Source organism: Galeopterus variegatus, unplaced genomic scaffold (genome assembly GCF_000696425.1).
Source record: "Galeopterus variegatus unplaced genomic scaffold, G_variegatus-3.0.2 Scaffold314, whole genome shotgun sequence".
Classification (NCBI taxonomy): Eukaryota; Metazoa; Chordata; class Mammalia; order Dermoptera; family Cynocephalidae; genus Galeopterus; species Galeopterus variegatus.
The window spans coordinates 120,086-126,885 of record NW_007726425.1 but is presented as its reverse complement, the minus strand read 5'-3'; positions in this window follow the sequence as shown (position 1 = coordinate 126,885).

The following is a 6,800-nucleotide window of genomic DNA, read 5'->3' as shown; positions in this document are numbered from 1 at the left end:
CCCACAAGAGGTTACCGCCGGCTGGTCCAGGGTCCCTTCCCGCCCTGTGTTGTTGGTCCCCTGTGGCGAGGAACCAACACACATCCAGCCTCCAGAACTGTGAGAAATTAATTTCTGTTGTTTATAAGCCAAGCAGTCTATGGCACTTTGTTATACCAGCCTGAACTAAGACAATTTCCAAGAACAGACTTACTGTTCTGTGACTTGCTTTTTTTCTCTCAACATTTTCTTTCTCTCTTTCTTTTGCAAGGGTGAGTGAAAAGGAAAAAAGTGGCTGGCAAGAATAAGCCAGGAAACTGGATATGTGTGTGGGAGTTGTCCCAAACAGGAGTGAAGGGTCTCTCTTTTCTATTATAGGGGACATCCTGCAGGCCAGTGATAACCTCTCCTGGGTCATTGTCTCTTATAAAACAATTATTGAAGGGCGGGTCATCAATGCTGAGGTGGCCACCTCAACCAGGCCTGACACTGAAGGTAAAATGTTCTGATTCTCCATTCTGGACCCTTCCAGTCCAGCCCCAACTCCACACCACCAAGCTAGGGGTGCTGGGTACAGGTTGACCAGCGTGGCATCCCACAAGGCCTGGGGGAGTCTGAGCCATTCCAAATGGTCCTCCCTGAGGTCTTCTCCGCGCTTTCCCGAGGCCAGGAGATACAGATGGGGGATTTCTCCACCCGCCTTCTCCAGCTTGCTTTTCAGTGTCCCCTGGCAGAAATGCCACGGGATTAGATGAGAGGCTGGTGCATTGATCACTGTGTCTAGGGTCCTGCCTCCTGCTGCACAGCCACTAGAATGGCCCTAAGTATTCCTGTGCCCTTCTGTTGACCCATCCAGGAATCAGCCTCTCCAGTAACCAAGGCACTCTCATTGAACTTGCTGAGTTGGATGCACTGAAGAGTTTGTCCCCAGTATTGGTGCCAGCATCTGCCCCACCCTCCTCCAGCATTCATCTCCCCCTCCCCCCATCCCCGACCTCAGGACCTCCAAGCAGCTGCTCATCTAGCCACGCTGAGACCCCCCCCTGGGGCCCAGCAGTGCAAGCAACCCCCTCTCCTTGCTGAATAAGGAGCCGCTCTGCTTGGGACATGCTTCCTCAGGCAAGGTGGGGCTGAGGCTGACCAAGCCCAGTCTCTTCTCATCGAGTTTTCTTCTGTGTTCTCAGGCCTCATTGACCCAGCCCCTACTTGTCCTCCCAAAGAGTCAGCTGGCAATAGCCAGTGGCACCTGTTCCAGGTAAGTCACAGTGATAGAGACATCCCTGAGTGCTCCAGCACCTTCACTTAACCAGCCTCATCTCCTTCCCGACTCAATTGTGGTTAGCTGGAGCCCGGGCTGTCTTTACCCTCCGGGCACTGCCCGCTGCAGCCAGGAACACTGGGTGCCTCTGTGGGCTTTGCCCTGGCCCTGTCCTTGGAAGGCGCTGGTGCAGCAGGGCTGTAACACGGAACATCTCCGCAGCCGCTTGCAGCAGGCCCTCCCCACCCTTTGCACACCTGCCCTTTTCCTTTGTCCGTGGAGTCAACAGGCTGACCTGGACTTCTTCAGCCCCAAGCCGGGGACTGCCGCCAGCTGCTCCTCCGCCAGTCCCCTGCTCCAGGCAGCAGCTCCCGAGCCCCGCTGCCGCCTCCCTTCCTAGCTCCCGTGGTCCCAGAGCTGGCTCCTGATTGCTCTCCACTGATTTGGTCCCGGCTTTGGTCCCCAAAGCTGAGCCTGTAGCCCTCAGGTACCATGTCTTGGCGTTGGGCCACAGCAGCATGCACCACCTGGACACCCTCGATCAGCTTCCAGAAGAGACTAAAGTGTAATGAGGGGGGGAAGTGGGGCTCCTGAAGGTTGGGCCTGGGTGGGGAAGAACCAGGGAGGGGGACTTCGAGGGGTGGGGGTCTCTTTTAGTCACATCGGTCAGGCTGGAAGCTGGGGGTAGGGGGTGGCTAGGAGCTGTCTCTGGCCTGGGGGGGCCATGGTGAGGGGTCGACCCAGCAGCTCTGGCCCATCTCTGACTTGCTTTCTGTCCTCCTTCCTGCCTCCCAGGACCTTGGGCTTGGTGAAACCTGCCTCCTCCTGCTTCTGCCCTGGGGCCACCGCCCCTCCTCTGGTCCCCCTCACCCCAAGCCAGGCCTCTCCTGCCCTTCTCCACTGGGCCCACAGCCCTCTCTTCCAGCCACCAGCCTACCAGTCCCAGGACAGCCCCACAAAGGGGCCCAAGCTCTCCCTGGCCAATGTCCACATGCCCCTGGAATTGATCATGCCTAGTAGGTGCTGGAGGCTTGAGGTGGAAGGGAGGTGACACCCACAGCCTCTCAGCATTTTCTAAACTTATCCATGTAGACACAGCTCTCTCTCATTTATTTTATTTTTATTTTTATTTTTATTTTTTTGTCTTTTTCCGTGTCCGGCAATGGATCGCAACCCTCAGTGTCGCCCCCGCGCCTCGCTCAGCCAGTGAGCGGGAACCGGTCTGTATGTGGGATCCGAACCCTCGGCGAGAGCGCCTCCGCGCTTCCCAAGCGGTGCACTAGCGCAGTGCGCCACCAGGCCGGCCCTCTCTCTCATTTATTTTAACTGCTACTTCATATTCCACCATGTGAAAAAACCATCATTTATTTATCTATTCTTTGAATGATGAACGTTTAGGATGTTTCTGAATTTTTGCTATTACAAATCATGCTGCAATTAATATTCTTATATATATCTCCTCACGCACATTTGAATTTCTTTTTTAAAATTTATTATTTTTAAAATTAATTTATTTTAATTGGTGCAGTGTAATTGTACATATTTATGAGGTACAAGTTGATGTTTTGATACATATGTATGTTGTATAATGATCAGGTCAGGGGAGTTGGTGTATCCATCACCTCATGCATTTATGATTCAAGGGCGAGAACATACAAAAGTCTCTCTTCTCACTCTTTCGTAAAAAGGGAGAGAGACGGACAAAGAGAAAAAAAGCAAATGTAGTGAAGAGTTAATAATTGGTAAGACTGGGTGATGGGTGTGCAGGAGGTCATTCTAACAATTATTCTGCTGGTTTAACATTTTTTCAAAATAAAGTGCTAAAAGTGTTTCTGTCAAGCGTTGGTAAGGATGTGGAGAAGTGCAAGTTTTCATACTATGCGAGAAGGAATGCAAATTATTTGTACAGTTCTTTGGAGAGTAATAGAAGGATAACATAATATTATTATGTTAATGTAATATTAATATAGTATGATGATGATGATACAATAGTAATATAAATAAAGATAAATGTGCTTATCTCTTGTGCCTTAGCAATTTAAATGGGAAGTTGGAAGAAAATAACGTGGAACTTTGTATTTACTTATTTCATCTTTTAAGAAAAAATGTACACTTTCTAATGGATATCACATATTAATGTGATAGGACATTTGTATAATTTTAAATAAATATAAAAATATTGGATATTGGCAGTTAAATTTTTAATTAATAGGGCATTGTGATCAACAAAGCAGGAGGCCACCCCCACAGGAGGAATAAGTTCTGGCGTCCCATTGTACAGTGGGGTGACTGTGGTTAACATTAATATTTATGGTGCTGAGTCCTTCCAACTATAAGCATGCATCTGATGTACACTGTATTTATTGGGTACTATTTTACATTCTTCAATAACATTTTATAATTTTATCCATAAGAGTCCTTTTTGTTTCTTATTGAATTTTATTCCTGTAGATCATAGAGGTTTTACTGCTAATGTGAATATTACCTATTTTTGTTGCATTTTAAAATTGATTACTGGGCTGAGCCCGTGGTGCACTCGGGAGAGTGTGGCGCTGGGAGCACAGCAGTGCTCCCGCTGCGGGTTCGGATCCTATATAGGGATGACTGGTGTGCTCACAGCGCTCACTGGCTGAGCGCGGTGTGGCCGGTCTCAAAAAAGACAAAAAAAAAAAAAAATTAATTACTGGTGGTGTATAGAAATCTATTGATTTTTAAAGGTTAATCTTTTATTTAGTTCTAAGGATCTGCCTGTAAATTTTCTTAGATTTTTTTTTGTAGACAGTTATTTCATCTACAGATACAGTTTCATCCCTTCCTTTTAAATTTTTACATTTCTTTTTCTTTTTCTTGGCTTATAGCATCAGATAGGTCTTCAAATACAGTGTTGAATAGAAATAGTTATAATAGGAGGCAACCTTGTCTTGCTCCTGACTTTAAGGAGTTTCACCATCATGATGTTGATTGTAGGTTTTTGTTAGGTATATGTAGCAGGCATTTTTGGTACCCAGCATCACATGCCCTCTGTCCATCTCTAATTTTAGCAGCAGCTACAGTGGACATCGCTGACTCATACTAACAGCATCTCACTACAAGCATATGCCACATGTCTCTGCTTTTTGCCCAGTGACCTTCTCTGCAATAGCAGGCCTTCTCAGAAACCACAGGAGCTTGCTCAGTCCTAGTGTGAGGATAGCCTGGACGTTCTGGGCTGGGGGTGTTAATGCTCCCATGGTCATCCCTCAATCAATGGTGGGTGGTCACTTATGGATAAATGTCTCAGTGTCTAGTCTTTCTTTCCTCTGATGGACCATTCTTTGTGTGCTTCTAGGGGTCTCAGTGGTATTGAGAACTTGTTGCTTACAGCAGCAATCTCGATAACAGACTCTATATTAGGTTACCTTCCTTGTGACTTCATTCCTGCTTCCTGGGATCACATCCCAAATAAAGTACTCAGTACTTGAGTCCTTGTCTGAAGCTCTGTTGTCAAGATAATTCAAAGAGGTGTCTTTTCATTTCATAGTTTTAAGAGTTTTGTCATGAATTTCTTTTTTTTTTTTTTTTTTGTCTTTTTTCGTGACCGGTAAGGGGATTGCAACCCTTGATGCGGTGTTGCCCACACCGCGCTCAGCCAGTGAGCGCACCGGCCACTCCTATATAGGATCCGAACCTGCGGCGGGAGCGTCACTGTGCTCCCAGCGCCGCACTCTCCCGAGTGCGCCATGAGGTCGGCCCTGTCATGAATTTCTAATGAATTTTATTAAACACTTTTGCCATCATGTCTGTTGAGATGATCCTGCAATTCTTTTATTTTAATCAATTACTCTGGTTAATCATCTGAGTAGAATTTCTTCATGTTGAAACATCTTTGTATTGCTGAGGTAAAACTTTCTTGGTCATAATGTGTTTTGTTTTGTTTCATTGTTCGTTTTTGTTTGTTTGTTTGGTTTTGAGATTTCTTTTTCCCTGCTAGATTTGGTTTGCTAATATTTATTTAAGATTTTTGTATTTGTATTTTTAAGTGGGATTCAGCCATAATTTTCATTCCTTATACTGTCCGAATCCAGTCTTATACAAAAGTTACCATTTCTCTTTTTATTTTGTAGGATGGTTTATATTATAAAAGGATTATCTATTCTTTGAAGATTTGATAAATTTACTTGTAAAACCACATAAGCCTAAAGTCTTTTCTTTAGGTTGAGGGAAAGGAAGTAAGATTTAAAATAATAGATTAAAATTGTTTAGTCTTTATTGATTTGCGCTTTTATCTTCTTGAGGCTAATCACGATGATCTATATTCTCCTGGAAAAAGTTCCATTTCACTCAAGTTTTTTAATTTATGAGCATCAGGTAGTTTAATTTATTAAAATATTATTTTTTCTAGTTTTTAACTTTCTACCATAAATATAATTTTACCTTCTTTTTCATTTCTAATATTTTTTTTATTTCTAATATCTTTGTGCCCTCTTCATTTTCCCTTCATCAGTCATTCCAGTGCTTTCTCTTTTTGATTAGTGTCTTCAAAGAATCAGCTTTTCATTGGGATTCCTTTCTTTCTGTTTGTCTTCTAGATCACTAATTTCCTTTGTCTTGACCACATCATGGTTGAGAGCTGTATCTGCTTCTACCTGGCTATTTCAGGTACGCAGCTTCACATAAGCCATCTCATAGGCTGTGACACACTTTTTTCTAGCCCAGCTTCATTTTATTTTACTTACACTTTGGGAATTATACACTCCCAGATACTTCTGACAATTCTTAGACCTAGAACCCAGCAAGCCTATGTCTTTAGCCCCCATTACTGTATTGTGTTTTTATTCAGTTATGGTCCATGAAGCTTTTTATCTTGATTTCAAGCACAGCTGTATTTTAAGTTTTCTTCTCATTATATTTTATCTATAATTGCATTGACATGTATTTTGGAAGTGGTGGTTAAAGTGTAAACTTCCAGCACCAGCTTGATTGAAAGTCAGACAATTACTGTTCTAATTCTTTTTAGAATTAGAAACTATTTAACTTATGAAAAATAGAAATAATTTTGTAGTTTCTAGAGTAAATTATAGCAAATTCTATGAATAAATGTTCTTTCCTATTTTTCCTTTAAAATGCTTTACAGCTAAAATGAGGCTACATCAAATTTGTTTAGGAAGTATGCAAGGCCAAATGAAATACCGGAACTACACTGAAAAGCCAAGAATAAATACCCAGTCCAGTGGCCTGAGGATGGATTTAGAGGTAATGTGGCAGTCAGATGATGCCCAGGACACAGAGAAGTCATCTTCAGATGAATCCAGCCTGAGCCTGGGGAAGGTATGTCAGAAATCCAACCCCCAACTGGAAATTCAGAGAGTGCTCACCGCCTGCCCCACTCCATGGCTGGCTGGCTCTCAGCAGGTCTCTCAGGTAGGCGAGAGCTCTCGGTGGAACTTCAGGGTAGAGAAGAAGAAACTTACGAGACCTACTGCCACTCACAGAGTGAAGCCCTGCAGGGGTCTCTTTCACTTCTAGAATTACCTTTGACATACAGTGTGTGGATGAAGACTTAGAATCATATTCTTCTGAGCAC